The sequence below is a fragment of the Schistocerca gregaria genome, chromosome X, assembly GCF_023897955.1.
Source record: "Schistocerca gregaria isolate iqSchGreg1 chromosome X, iqSchGreg1.2, whole genome shotgun sequence".
NCBI classification, from domain to species: Eukaryota; Metazoa; Arthropoda; class Insecta; order Orthoptera; family Acrididae; genus Schistocerca; species Schistocerca gregaria.
In genome coordinates this window covers 122,829,197-122,845,539 of record NC_064931.1, presented here as the reverse complement: position 1 = coordinate 122,845,539, position 16,343 = coordinate 122,829,197, and positions in this window count along the sequence as shown.

Here is a 16,343-nt window from a genome sequence, read left to right as displayed (position 1 = left end):
ACGGGACGTAAAATCCACCATTCTTTCCTTCCTTTCATTTAATATTTAGCTCAAAAAAAAAAAATGTTTCAAATGGCTCTGAGCTCTATGCGATTTAACTTATGAGGTCATCAGTCGCCTAGAACTTAGAACTAATTAAACATAACTAACCTGAGAACATCACACACATCCATGCCCGAGGCAGGATTCGAACCTGCGACCGTAGCGGTCGCTCGGCTCCAGACTGTAGCTCCTAGAACCCCACGGTCACTCCGGCCGGCAATATTTCGCTCACACTGGTCCATATTTAACGTGATATCATGACTTTATTCGTCGTAAATATTTCTACGCTAGATAATTCAGAATTTTGAGTGTATGCTGTGGTCCCATCAAAAATGTCGTTGCGACGTAGCCGATGCCACATTTAGAGAACCATTCCGCCTTGGCCGGGAAACCATTCTAATAGTTGCCTCCATCTGTGACGAAACTCTGCTTCCGGCATTTTATACCGTGTGGCCATGTTGATCCCTATAATCAATTTCCAAAGGCTACGAACAACTCATTATTCGAATTTGGTGGCTAAAAATGCACATGATTGTTAACTGCAGTGTAACTGACAATGGCAAATATTATGTGCTTATTAATTTTATTGTAATCTATCTCTTGACTACGGCACGTCGTAGCGGGACCAACATTTGTTTACTGGAAGCGCTTGCAACGTTTCCCTGCGCAGCGCCGTGACAATTCTGTGACGGTACGTTGTATCAAACAGCGTATAAAGACAGTAGCGGAAACTCTGTCGGAAAGACTGCGACAGCGATTGCAGCATTCCCTGGTGGCTGGAATAGAAAACGAACAGTCCCGCGTATGTAAACAGACGAGAGCGTCGTTGAAAGATAGTTTCAGTACCCGTATTTTTATGAGCTGAAAATGGGGGGTAGAGGTGTTATTTGTGCCAAATATGGATGCAATAATTACCAGCAAGAAAATGATCGAAACTCTTCCTACAGATTCCAGAGGAATAAAGAAATCGATGTACGAATATAAACTGGAGGCTTGTGTCTCTCAGTGAGTTTACGCCGTATAGTTGAGAACGTTATTATTTTGTAGAGAAGGACTTCATAAATAAGAATTTACTAAGCCAGGGGTAAGTAGGATATTCCAATGCCTATGTTATGTGAACTGGGATGCAAAATTCCTTTGGACATGGATGTCCAAAGGAACTTTGAATAGCAATTCAGATAACGCGGGCACTGCAATTTCGTATTTATCTGCCGACACAACGATTTTTAAGTAAAACATCTTACTTGTACGAGAATATGCACAAAGAATATACGAGTACGAGTTGTAGACGATATATAAAAGGTTGAATCTGGCCGTGAGTCCTGAATGGATAGCCAAATGGTAAGATGGCCGCTCGTAATAAGAGGAAAATCCGGGTTCGGGTCCCGATCCGGCAAAAATTTTCATTGTTGACATTCCATCCTACAGGTGATGGTTCAAATGGCTCTGAGCACTATGTGACTTAACATCTGTGGTCATCAGTCCCCTAGAACTTAGAACTACTTAAACCTAACTAACCTAAGGACATCGTGCACGTCCATGCCCGAGGCAGGATTCGAACCTGCGACCGTAGCGGTCACGCGGTTCCAGACTGAAGGACCTAGAACCGCACGGCCACACCGGCCGGCTGCAGCTGATGGTTGTCGATACTTGCAATGGCGGATACATTTAATGCAAGCCAGGGATAAGTACTGTTCGAAACAAATTGGTCCATACACTGGTGAGTCAGTGTGTTGCTGTAGAGGGTGTTTGCCAAAACTGTCTCCTCTTATTGGCCAACAAATACTTCGCGACACTGATTAAAGCTTTGTAAATAAAATAAACAACTCTTCTGCATCCTGGTCATAAAAAAAGTGTCAAACTGCAGAAAATTATGCATGTGTCATCAAATGACTTTTTTACGACCTCATGTACAAACAGTGGTATAGTCTATCACATCCTGTTCTCTGATAAACACAAAGACCATCCAGAAGATTATGACAACCGACGTACTATCGATACAAACCCGTCCAGCCGATAGTAGCGTCATCTGACGAGAAATGTCTGCTACTTAGACACAAGCACGGTATATATAGTACCAGTACGCGAGCTGTCCGTGTGTAGAAAGGGGAAGGTGCGCGATCCATCTGAGTTTGGCCGAGGGCAGATTATGATGGCTCGGTGGCTCGCCACGAGCATTTCGGAAACTGCACGAGTTGATGGGTGTTCGAGGAATGCTGTGGTGAATGTCTTCAACACGTAGCGAAACCAAGTCCAGGCTTTAATTCTGGGCAGAGTACAAGTGTGTATGAACACAGTGCACCGAACACTCCTAACAAGGGACCTCATCAGCTGACGAACAATGCATGTGCCAATGTTGACATCACGACATCGGAAACTACACCTGAAACTACACCTGAAATGGACATTTTGCCATCGGCACTGGGCGTTGGTGCAGTGACAGAGCGCTGCATGGTCTGATGAATCCCAATACTTTCTTTATCATGCCGATGGGAGTGAGCGAACCCGTCGTCTTCCAGGGAACAGCTCCTTGGTACCTGTACTGCGGGAGGGAGACAAGCAGGTGACGGCTCCATTATGCCCCAGGGAACATTCACGTGGGTATCCATGGCTTCAGTGAAGCTCGTGCAAGGCTCGATGACGGCCAAAGAGTATCGTACACTTGTTGCAGACCACGCAGACCTCTTCATGACGATCATGTTTCCAAACAACAGGGGCATTTTTCAACAAGGTAATGCGCCATTTCACACAGCTAGCGATGGAGTGGGTCGAAGCTCGCAGTGGTGAGTTGCAGTTGATGTGCTGGCCCCCCAACTCGCCAGACCTGAATCTCATCGAACAGGTCTGGATGTAATTGAACGGACCGTCAGAGCTCATCTCCCCCCTCTCCAGAATTGACAGGAATTAGTTTACTTGTGTGTCCAGATGTGGTGCTAACTTCCTCCAGCGACCTACCAAGGCCTAACTGCTTCCTTGCCACGACGCGTCGCCACTGTTATCCATGCCAATGGTGGACATACCTGCTATTAGATAGGAGGTCAAAACGTTTTGGCTGATCAGTGTAAAACTGTTTATTCCACTGCTAAATACGAGGGCTATTCGTAAAGAAAGTTTCGATTGGTGGCGGAATGGAAACCACTGTGAAAGTCCGATGCACAGATGTATTGGGTAGTGTCTCTAGTATGCCCATCGGTCGATGCATGTCGCCCTTTTCAATTCTGGGTGCACAGTGAGCATGTAAAGATGCCTAGAAAATAGTGCCTCCACCAAATATGAGGGTCTTGTGTAACGCCGGAAATGCATATCCTCCTATTTCTGTCTATTGTACTATAAATTTTCTCCTTATTTTGTTACCTGAAGGTATGACATTTCTGTGTCTTTATATATTGCGATTGTTTTACTATTTGTATATATATATTTATGCATTTATGTCGATGTATAATTGATTTGTTTTGTAAATACTATTTGTATTTTTACGCTGGGTCTTGCCTAGGGAAAACAATGCTATCGAACGATTGCATCGATAGGTCGTTTGGAGAACCAAAGTGTTTAGGATCTTTGGTAGTGTTAACTCTGCCGCATGGAGCGCGGGCAGAGAGTGTCTGGCTGGAGTAGGGCGGTGGAGCAGGTGGGTTGTGTGATGCTCCCTCGAGTTGCCGCGCTTTCGGGGTTTGGCAGCATGTAATTGAGCCCGTTTCGCCTGGTGACAGTGTCGAGAAGAAGGCGTGCCAACATTCAGCTTCTGCAACAGCGACGGTCGACAATGAGTGACTGTCGCCACCTCCTCGACCGACGACTTCAAACCTTCAATCAACCAACAAGGAAGACTGGAAGCACGTAAAGTTTTAGAACTGTATGACAGACCTCAGCTTTTAAAATTGTCCCATTTGCCTCACAAAATTACAACAACTTAGCATGAACCTTTGTTGCTCATTGTCACAATTGTATTACCAAGCAGGGTCCCTTCCTTTTCCGGAATGAACCCGAGTGTCGTTGAAATTCAAACTCCAGCATTAAAGTAATATCATTGGATTTCACTGCTTTAATTTCAAAGTTCAGTTGAGGTATTCATAGCTGGCTACAATATTTAGATTACACAAGCACAAATTAAGAGTGCTACTTTTGTTACCATATTTTAGCTTACCTGTGACTGCAGCTCAGCTTGGTATGTACTAAATTTTACTATTGTTAATTGTTCAGAATCATTTAATTCAAATTCAAAGTTAAATCTCTTACTTATAAATTGCGTAGATTCAAGCAGCTTTTGAAATTATTGTTGAGGTAGCGCAAGACTAACCTTATTTTATTGAATTTCGTAGTGCTTCAGAAACAAACTTCACTATTAATTTCAGTCACTAAATTAACTTTCAGTTTTCCTGTTTTATTAATTCTTTTGCTAAATTAACTCAGAGTGTAGCGAAATTTATTACTTCTGACAAACATTCAGTTTTCACAAAACACGTGTCAACCTTCAGTTGCCACGCTTTTAGTGCTATTTATATGTACATTAATCTTTCATTTTCAGTTATTATAGTAGTTGTCCATAGGACTGGCGACCGTAATTTTCCCCAAATCTCAAATATCTAATTAACGCCAATTAATTGTTAACGTAACGACCGCACATTTACTTTCTTTATTAATTTTACCCTTTTCTCAAAATTAATTTCCACCAATTTCATTTGCATTTTTCCTTTCATTTAGATGTAACCCTTTCCTCCCTCTTTACCGACAAATTAACTTCGGTGACGATTGCTTTCTCCCAAATTTCCATTAGGTGCACGCGCTTTAATTTTTTACTGTGATTAAGGTCGATAAGTGAGGGGGAGGTTACACTTGTGAGAAATTTCTGCTGGTGTCGTGCAGCCCAGATAACGTAACTGTCAGGCGTTCCGTTCTTCGTTACAATTCTCGGCCGCACTCTGCAGGGGCAATGAAGATACTCCTGCAGCGTTTTTGCTGGGAAGTGTTTGCTCACCCACAACACAGCCTCTAATTGTCTCGCCCTGAGTTTCATCTCTGCTCGAATGAACCGCTGGCTATGAAGGCAACATTTTGGCACAGACAGCTAACTGTAGTCGAGCGTAGGGAATTGGCGGAAAGCACTGGCGGCTGACTACTGTGTCGAGGGAAATTTGGTCGAACAAATGTCTAAGTCGCTACGGTGACCATGTAGAGAAGTAGCTGTAAGGTGTAGCTGAATATTGCAAATAAAACAGTTTTGATTTTCACAGTGATTTCCATTTCATGACTGATCGGAACTTAGTTTCCGAACAGCTCTCCTCTTACTTTTATGCCAATATTCCCAACCCATGATTCAGTAAATGTCGTTACGAACGAGTGCCAAATCCAAGGAATCTCATACGCGTATTTCATGCAAGGCATATACATGATAACAGACAATAAAAGTAATGTCACCATTTCGAACCGCTATGCGTCATAGCTGTGCGCTGTCTCTTAGGGAATTGACGAGTTCTTGCGAAAGTTTCCGCTATTATATTTGGTTGTAGCTTAAAATGTTAGGGTCCGTGAAGTTGTGAGTTGATTGTTATTTAGCAGTACTCTTCCAGCAGATTACCACCATGTCTGGAGGGAGTTATGGTGAAGGTTAGTGTGAAGAAAGTGGCGAACCAGGAAACTAGCTTGTATCTACCGCAAACAGCGCGCAGATACCAGAAACGCCGTTACGCTCTGTCTTAGCCACTGCAATTAGTTCTGTAGTTGAGATAAAGCAGTAGATTACAAACTACTTTGAGATGAAGGTCGATATTGACAAAAGACCAAGGAATAGAAAGCCTGCTGAAGCAGCTGAGGACAGGTGACAAGTGAAAATTCCAGCGAAGTCTGTAATATAGAAGAGACAATGGCAGGAAAGCTTCCACAATGGACACAAAGTGATAGCTGGGAGAAAACCAACAAGGAGAACACTGAGGATATGTAACAGTCGACTTAGACAGAACGACAACCATCTCAAAATAGCTATATGACGATAAATCTGGACCAATACGTGATGTACGACTCGAGTCTCGACAGAAATATTGGTGAACTCGACCCAACGGCCACGTGTAAACAAATTTATTCAAAAGTACCAATATTGAAGCAGGTATTGCGAATGTGTGGCAAGAACTATGTCAAGATAGAGCTAACGAAAAGTGAGGCAGCAAATCAGTTAGTACAGGAAAAAGTATTCGCCGCGCGGGATTAGCCGAGCGGTTTCGGGTACTGCAGTAATGGACTGTGCGACTGATCCCGGCGGAGGTTCGGGTCCTCCCTCGGGCATGGGTGAGAGTGTTTTTCCTTGGGATAATTTATGTTAAATAGTGTGTAAGCTTAGGGACTGATAATCTTAGCGGTTAAGTCCCATAAGAACCTTTTTTTTGAAAAAGTTTTCAAAGAAAATGATTGGGATGTGTATATTCCCACACGTATGGCGAACAAACAGGACATAATTCATGACGTTAATCTCTCAATAAGTGAAGAGGAGATAATGTGTGTAATTGTTGGTGAATATAAAGTTACAAAGGTAGGGCAATTTTCGTACCTAGTCACGCAGTATGGAGATAAATGATTCGGAAACACCAGACTTGTTTTCGAACATTTAACCCAGGAACTTTACCTTCATATGCACGAATTCAAGGAATGAGCTGTTCTGTAGAACAGTATATACCTGCTGTGAGATAGCGTTTCAAATATCTACGCTGGGCAACATTAGCAACCATTGCAAAGGCCAGACATGATGCGAAAAATATGCAGACAACACACTCCACAGACATGCCCGTCTCCGTACGTATTTACTGCAAAAAAAAAAAAAAAAAAAAAAAAAAACATTTAGCCAAGACATTAGATGCCGTGAATATCCCATAAGGAAACAAATACAAGAAGCAACTACTTAGTCTTATAACGAAGCAAGCAAGGCGTTAATTTCTATAGTTACGCCGCTGCAGCATACCGTTCATTAGGACAAGTTGTTCCGAACAATACGGCTGTGATGCAGTGCCGAATAAACGACATGAAAAGAAGTTCCTCCACCTAAGAGTGAGAGTGACGCGCACCAGGAACTGAACGAAAACCGACAACCGCGGCCGAGAGGAACGCATTTCACTCCACGACACAACAGGAAAATAAAATGATAATCGGCATTCCGCAATGGGATAACAGCAGTAGCTGGGTTGCATTACGTTCAGTCCACGACCCTCCTCTGCGACCAATACAGTCAATAATTTCAAACCCATATATACCTTCACCCTACAAGGTAAAAGTCGCTCAGACCCAAACTGTAGACGACCAGAGGACCCGTGCGAAACTTTGGCACTTTTATAGTTTTGAATAATGAAGGTGTTTGGAATACGTATAGCCACTGGGATAAGGATAGCTGTGGGAATGAAGAGAAAACATCTTCAAAAATGAACCGAATGACGTGAAATAATTATCACTTATTGATGATACATACTTGCATATACATTTCCATGTGCCTAAAAATGTGTTTTTCATGAGGAATATTTGTCCTAGCTTGTACGACAGGCAATGATAAGAGACTATCAGTGCAGCACATAACCTATAATTTTAACTCGACAAACATTTTCAATTACAGAACGCACGTTAGGACGTAGTAGCAATAGATAAATTACATTTCAAGACGACAGTGACAAATGTGTTTGTCGTTTCAGAAAGTGTATTCGTTTAGAAAAGTCAACTTGTATATACATTTCCATGTGCCTAAAAATGTGTTTTTCATGAGGAATATTTGTCCAAGCTTGTACCACAGGCAATGATAAGAGACTATCAGTGGAGCACATAACCTATAATTTTAACTCGACAAACATTTTCAATTACAGAACGCACGTTAGGACGTAGGAGCAATAGATAAATTACATTTCAAGACGACAGTGACAAATGTGTTTGTCGTTTCAGGAAGTGTATTCGTTTAGAAAAGTCAACTTGTATATACATTTCCATGTGCCTAAAAATGTGTTTTTCATGAGGAATATTTGTCCAAGCTTGTACGACAGGCAATGATAAGAGACTATCAGTGGAGCACATAACCTATAATTTTAACTCGACAAACATTTTCAGTTACAGAACGCACGTTAAGACGTAGTAGCAATAGAGAAATTACATTTCAAGACGACAATGACAAATGTGTTTGTCGTTTCGGAAACTGTATTCGTTTAGAAAAGTCACCTTGTACGACTTGCAGAGATAATCGGAGTGGTCACGGTTATTATTTTTGACAAAATGGCTCTGAGTACTATGCGACTTAACTTCTGAGGTCATCAGTCGCCTACAACTTAGAACTAATTAAACCTAACTAACATTAGGACATTACACACATCCATGCCCGAGGCAGGATTGGAACCTGCGACAGTAGCGGTCGCTCGGCTCCAGACTGTAGAGCCTAGAACCGCACGGCCACTCCGGCTGGCTATTTATGAGAATGCTATACACAAAATATACCATTAATAAGTATTTTAAAACAAATAAAATTATATTTGTTATAAGATAATATGAAAAGGGAGTCTCTTATTCTTTATAAGTTAGCTTCGTAAAATACAGGTATGAAGTTGGGCATACATGATACCCTTTTGACTATGAAAATTAAAAGTTTCTTTTACGTTACAATTTTCCACAAATGGAAAGTTTTAGTGCAAAATTGGCATAAAATTTCAAAAAGGGGATCAAAATCTTTCTAGCGATTCCCCATTCTTCCATGTATGATTTGTACGTATTGCTAACTTGAAAAATAACATATATGGTTAGTGGACAGTATACACAGTTCTATATTTCCTACAATGGAGCCAATAATATCAACAGGAGGCGAAAATATACAACAGCAAGAAACCATGGAAACTATGGAATAGTAGGTGAATAAGAGAAAGCTGGCACGCAATACAATATTAATATCAAATTAGCTGACTAATTAATTAAATAAAGTAATCAATTCAAGTATTCCCCCCCCCCCCCTCTGGGAAATCCCCAGCCGTCCCCCACCTCCTGTAAATCCCCAGTCCTTCTCCATTCATCACTCCCCAACCCTCCAGTTACACATCTGGAAATTGGCAGAAAACGCTCAATCTATGCTAAGCAGTTTGGTTTGGAAGGTCCTCACAACATGAAATTCAAATCATTGTCAGTTACATTGCAGAGGACATAATAATACATTGTTTATTTATAAAATTGAATTGCATATTCTTTATTTAATGAGTTTGCTGCAGACAGGGATCTTCCGCTCCCCTCCCCCACTCTTAAATTGGGGGGCAAGAAACACAGTCTGTGCTGAGCTGCTGGAGACGAAGGACGTGAGGTACTGTCTTTATTTATTAGTATGTGGATTGTCCTTCTGTCGCCTCCCCTACCACACTCAGGATCTGGCGGGGAAATAAGCTGGAGTGGAAATTACTGTCTTTATTTTTGGCGAGAAAGTATTCAATTGACGAGATGTTGGTGTTGGACGGAGAAGAATTTAATAAGTGTGTTCACTGTAAGCATAGAGCTGACGATTGCGTCCATAGTCTCCTACACAAGGAACAGAAGGAGGTGATAAAGGATGATCGTAGGGGGAGTACATTTGAGCAAGTAATGGTAACGCAGCAGGATGGACTGGAGATGCCTTTCACAGAGACTGCTGCCTGTGCTTGAGCTGTTGTTGATTTTTGAAATGACAGCTCAGTCCACAGTGCCGGAGACGACTTCCTCCTATTCCACCACCCCTGTCTGGATGAACCAGAGATGCTCGCCTTGTTGTATGGGGTTCGACAGAGGACACTTGAAACGGGCTTTGTTCCCCTTTCCGATCAAGTGTGTTTATATGCACATCTACCTGTGTGCCATAGTCCATAATACTACTCGAAACTGGCTGAGAAAAGTCCTACAGCCTCTGCAGGAAGAATTGCCAACCTACCGATTTACAAGCGTATAGCTGCTGAGGAACCTGTACACAGATACATGGTAAGAAGGGATACGACAGCAAACCATCACTGAAGTGTACGAGGAGTAGCCTCGTAACAATCTACAAGTTAAATAACAGCTGAGGAAGTTCTACAGTCATATACGTACATGATAAGAGGGGATCGGACAGCGAACTATCACTGAAGTGTGGGACGGGTTGCCTATTACCAATCTACAAAAGAAATAGCTGCTGAAACTTGTATATTCATATACAAACTTGGTAAGAAGGGACAGAACAGCAAATTATCACTGAAGTGTAGGAAGAGTTGCCTCCTACCGATCAACAAGAGGATAGTTGCTGAGGACCTTGGACACATATACCTGCTGAGAAGAATTAAGACAGCAAACTATCACGATACACACTACCGCAACTAATGAAAAATGCATCACTGCTTTCATTACACATCGAAATAGTCGTGAAAAAAACACCACTCGTAAACAACAGACCATACAGAAACTCCCGCACTGAAAATTGAGAAAAATCGTTTAATAACACTACTACTGCAAAAACCGACCACCAATATCTCGCCAGGAGAGAGTGACGGCTGCTGCATGTGTGTTCACTTCGATGTGTGGATGTGGAATAAGCAGTTTAGAACTAGTCTTATCTCGCATCCTACCTTCCCCCTCCCACACTCACCTAACCCCCCAGCCCCGCCACCCGTAGTTAGTGATACCGATTTTGCAGGCCTGTCTGAACTATCGCTAATGGTACATAAAGAGATCCATCTCCTAGCAGTGATATATGGTTTCCGGTATGTAGAAATCAATCAAACACTGTTTCATTGGCAGGACACTCAGAAATTGTAACAAATCTACTAAATCAATTGCCTACACTACGCTTGTCCATCCTCTTTTGGGGTACTGCTGCGCGGTCTGGGATCCTTACCGTACAGAATACATCGAGAAAGTACAAAGAAGAGCAGCACGTTTTGTATTATAGCGAAACAGGGAAGAGAGTGTCACTGACATGATACAGTATTTGGGGTGGACATAATTAAAACAAAGGCATTTTTCGTTGCGGTGGAATCTTCTCACGAAATTTCAATTACCCACTTTCTCCTCCGAATGCGAAAATATTTAGTTGACGCCGACGTACACAAGGAGAAACGAGAACCATAATAAAATGCGGTAAATAAGAGCTTGTACGGAAAGATATAGAGGTTCGTTTTTTCGGCGCACTGTCACAGATTGGAATAATACAGATTTATTGTGAAGGTGGTTCGATGAATCCACTGTCAGCAACTTAAGTGTGATTTGCCGACTATCCGTGCAGATGTAGAAATAGATGTAGGCAGTTTCTCGCGCTCAGCTAGGTGAATACCGGGTCGGTACGGAATTCCCGACTCAGTTACGCGATGCGCAAAAATTTACAAAATTTTTTCCCTCTTTCACACGCTCAGTTGGGGTACGCTTCTTCATTCCCGGGGAGGGGGAGGCGGGAGATTAACAAGTGTGGCGAGAGGAAGGGCATCCGGCAACGCCTTAAAATTAACCACGCTAAATCCGTCAGTAACCATGCCGACCTTGCGCTGATACGGGACAAATGCGCTTTCCGGGTTTCGGCCAGTCAGTCAGGGCGTGGCCGATGCCGCGCGGCTTCTCACAACTTGCACGGTCACTGCCGCTCCCATCATTAAAAACAAATTTAAGAAAGATTTTTCAATTTTAACTACCGCTTTCACCAGATGACGGTATATTGGACGTGAATGGTGGGGAGTGGCTACGGAGCAATGTTCAACGTTACTATGTTACAAATAGCGTATATTCCCTGAGGATGCACCGATAAGTGGTGCGAAACCGGTCGTAGATTTAATAAAAATCATTCATACAGCCAGTGCGGAATTTTCTCTGAAAAAATGTCGAGCTTTGGCTGTGGTTGTCGCTACAAAATGATATGGACTCTGCCTGTTACCCCTCATCCATAGTTCGAAGTATATCATGTCAGTATATCCTTGTCTGCAAGAACAGATACCACTCATATATAACTGAAGTCAGACGCCCTTGTTACACAGAAATGTCGATACAGACATTTTTTTATAAATATTTGGAAGCAACGAACAGTATATTTTTGTCTTAAGAACAGTTCGGCAGCATCACAAAATATTTCCGGAATGAATTTTCACTCAGCTTCGGATAGTGAACTGATTTGAAACTTCCTGACAGATTAAAAGTTTCTGCCGGACCGGGACTGCAACTCGGGTCCAGGTTCCAGTTGAGGTTCGTGGCACTGTTTTAGCCCGCCAGGAAGTTCCATCATAAGATATTGCAAGGCGAATATGACACGGTAATTACGTCACTACCGAGCCACGGAATTTTATCGTCTCCACTTGTGTTCCTAAGACATATTACCGCACAATTCGCGAGAATTTATTGCTGACACCTCTTCTCAATTTCAGAGTCCATTCATCTTCTTTAAGGATTCCTCCGACAGATGGTCGCCACTTTATATTGCCCTTCTTATGTGAAACGACTCCGCACTACGCAAATATTAAACTTGTGCTCCCTGACGTTACGACATCGCGGCTGCGAAAGAAGAAACCTGAATCGAAACAAAGTGACAAAAAGAAAGAAAAATAAAATCCGGCATCAATTTGTCACCTATAAATATTACAGTTACAAGAATGGAAAGTTGTCTAGCGACAGTAATAACCGGGCTCAGACAGCTGAATCGCTGGTATGTGTGACGGCAGAGACGCACACATGCGGCGAAATTCTTACGCCGCTTGTCGCAACGGGGTCGCACCCACCTCTACCCACGCAGTTGGTCGACGTAAGGACATCCAATTATTTTTAGTTAAGACACCAAACTACCTTCATACGCCACTTCATGACCCGCAAGAACAATTTTACGTCTCAAAATTTCCTAAACCTAAAATGCGGTAATGAGAATATAGCTGTAATGAGGGTATCGCACTAATATACGGAATGGCACAAGAGACAACCACGTATACGACTGTCGTTAATATTACACCATAAAGATGGCGTGCAACAGACATCAAATTACCATTAAGCGTACTACATACTTGTATATGCAAATGATTAGCGATTCAGCTGAATCGTACAAAGTAAATAGCAGTAACACCGTCCACATTCCAAGCACAAGGAAAGACTAATCAGCGAGTTTTTCATTCAGAGATTCCAAAATGGCTCTAAGCTCTATGGGACTTAACAGCTGAGGTCATCAGTCCCATAAACTTAGAAAAAACCAAACCTAACTAACCTAAGGACATTACACACATCCATGCCCGAGGCAGGATTCGAACCTGCGACCGCAGCAACGCCGTGGTTCCGCACTGACGTGCCTAGAACCGCTCGGTCACCATGGCCGGCATTCAGAGATTTTCCCTGAGAAAATCATTTCATGCCTTGGGTAAGAAGGGAAACTTAAAATTGTTTCAAATGGTTCTAAGCACTATGGGACTTAATATCTTAGGTCATCAGTACCCTAGACTTAGAACTACTTAAACCTAACTAACCTAAGGACACCACACACAACCATGCCCGAGGCAGGATTCGAACCAGCGACGGTAGCAGCCACGTGGTTCCGGATTGACGCGCCTAGAACCGCTCGGCCACAGCGGCCGGCGAAGTGGAACTTCCCCAAGCCTGTGTCGCAAAACGCCAGTGAGAAGGTTGTGAAGAATTGTCATTTTGGTTGATAGATTCGCGATACTATTCTTCGCGTTGGTCGAGATCCCACGAGTGTGGAATTTATGAGCCCAGGGGGGCAATACTCAACCCTAAGAAGATGCTTTATGGCCTCAAGTGAATAGAGCCCTAGGTGAAGACGTACACCATTTTAATCAAAAGTATCCAGAAACAGCTGGCCGGAGTGGCCGAGCGGTTCTAGGAGCTACAGTCTGGAACCGAGCGACCGCTACGGTCGTAGGTTCGAATCCTGCCTCGGGCATGGATGTGTGTGATGTCCTTAGGTTAGTTAGGTTTAAGTAGTTCGTAGTTCTAGGGGACGGACACCTCAGCAGTTACGTCCCATAGTGCTCAGAGCCATTTGAATCATTTTATCAAGAAACACGTATGTAATAGGGAATTGACCACCAGACGTCATGGGAGGTGGAGGTACCACTATAATAGGAAGTGGGTAGTGTTATGTTTTCATGAGAGAAGAAGTAGCAACAGAATGGGTTCGGCAGGGCAGCTCAGTAACTTCGAACAAGGATTGGGCATTGGATGTCACCTGGGCAATAAATCCATCAGGGATATTTCAGCCCCTCTGAAGATCCCCACGTCTAATGTTGATGATGTGATTGTGAAGTGGAAACGTGAAGAAACAACCACAGCTGAAGCAAGACCAGGCAGCTCTCATATATTGAGGGACAGAGACCATCGCGCATTGTAAAGATTAGTTGCAAAAAATTACATACCCTACTGGCCATTAAAATTGCTACCCCATGAAGATGACGTGCTACAGATGCGAGATTTAACCGACAGGAAGAAGATGATGCGATATGCAAATGATTAGTTCTTCAAAGAATTCACGCGAGGTTGCCGCCGGTGGCGACACCTACAACTTGCTGACATGAGGAAAGTTTCCAACCGAATTCTCTTACACAAACAGAAGTTGACCTGCGTTGCCTGGTGAAACGTTGTTGTGATGCCTCGCGTAAGGAGGAGAAATGCGTACCATCACGTTTCCGACATTGATAAAGGTCGGATTATAGCCTATCCCGATTGCTGTTTATCATATCGCGACATTTGCAAGACAACAACCATCTGCACCAACAGTTCGACGACGTTTGCAGGAGCATGGACTATCAGCTCGAAGACCACGGTTGCGGTTACCCTTGACGCTGCATCACAGACAGGGGCGCGTGCGATGGTGTACTCAATGACGAACCTGGGTGCACGAATGGCAAAACTGTCGTTTTTTCGGATGAATCCAGGTTCTGTTTACAGCATCATGATGGTCGCATCCGTATTGGGCGACATCGCGGTGAACCCAAATTGGAAGTGTATATTCGTCATCGCCATACTGGCGTATCACCCGGAGTGATGGTATAGGGTGCCATTGGTTACACGTCTCGGTCGCCTCTTGTTCGCATTTCGGCACTTTGATCAGTGGACGTTACATTTCAGATGTGTTACAACCCGTGCCTTTACCCTTCATTCGATCCCTGCGAAACCCTACATTTCAGCAGAATAATGCACGACCGCATGTTGCAGGTCCCGTACGGGCCTTTCTGGATACAGAAAATGTTCGACTGCTGTCCTGGCCAGCACATTCTCCATATCTCTCACCAATTGAAAACGTCTGGTCAATGGTGGCCGAGCAACTGGCTCGTCTCAATACGCCAGTCAGTCACCACTCTTGATGAACTGTGGTATCCTGTTGAAGCTGCATGGGCAGTTGTAGCTGTACACGCCATCCAAGCTCTGTTTGACTTAATGCCCAGGCATATCAAGGCTGTTATTATGTGCAGAGGTGGTTGGTTCAAATGGCTCTGCGCACTATGGATCTTAACATCTGTGGTCATCAGTCCCCTAGAAATTAGAACTGCTTAAACCTAACTAACCTAAGGACATCACACACATCCATGCCCGAGGCAGGATTCGAACCTGCGACTGTAGCGGTCGCGCGGTTCCAAACTGAAGCGCCTAGAACCGCTCGGCCAAGAGATGGGTGTTCAGGGTACTGATTTCTCAGAATCTATAAACCCAAATTGTGTGAAAATGTAACCACATCTCAGTTCTAGTATAATATTTTTGTCCAATGAGTAACCGTTTGTCATTTGCATTTCTTCTTGGTGTAGCAATTTTAATGGGCAGTAGCGTAGAATCAGGGGAAAGAATTAGTCGTGAGTTCCAAAGTGGCACCAGCAGCCTCCGTCTAGTGCAATGACTGTGCGTAGGGAGATAAAATGAGTGGGGTTCAATAGTCGGGTCGCTCCTCATAACCTACACATTCCAGTCGTCAGTGTTAAACGAGGCATGAGGTCGTTAAGGAGCAACGCCAGTGGACAGCAGGTGCCCGGAAACGAGTGATTTGCAGTGACGATACACGCTATACCTTGTTTCAATCCGATGGAATGGTTTGGATTTGACGAATGGCTGGAGAACATTACTTGTCATCCAGTGTAGTGCCAACAGTGAAGTGCAGAGGAGGTGGTGTTAGGGTATGAAGAGAGTGGTCCCCTTATTGCGCTTAAGAAACAACTAAATGCATAAGGATATGAACACATTTTACAGCACTGTGTGCTGCATACAGCAGAGGAACATTTGGGAGACTATGATTGTTTCGCGCGGCTACGCCGCAGTCGGAGGTTATAGACCTCCCTCGGTCATGGGTGCGTGTGATGTCCTTAGCGTAAGCTAGTTTGAATTAGATTAAGTAGTTTGTA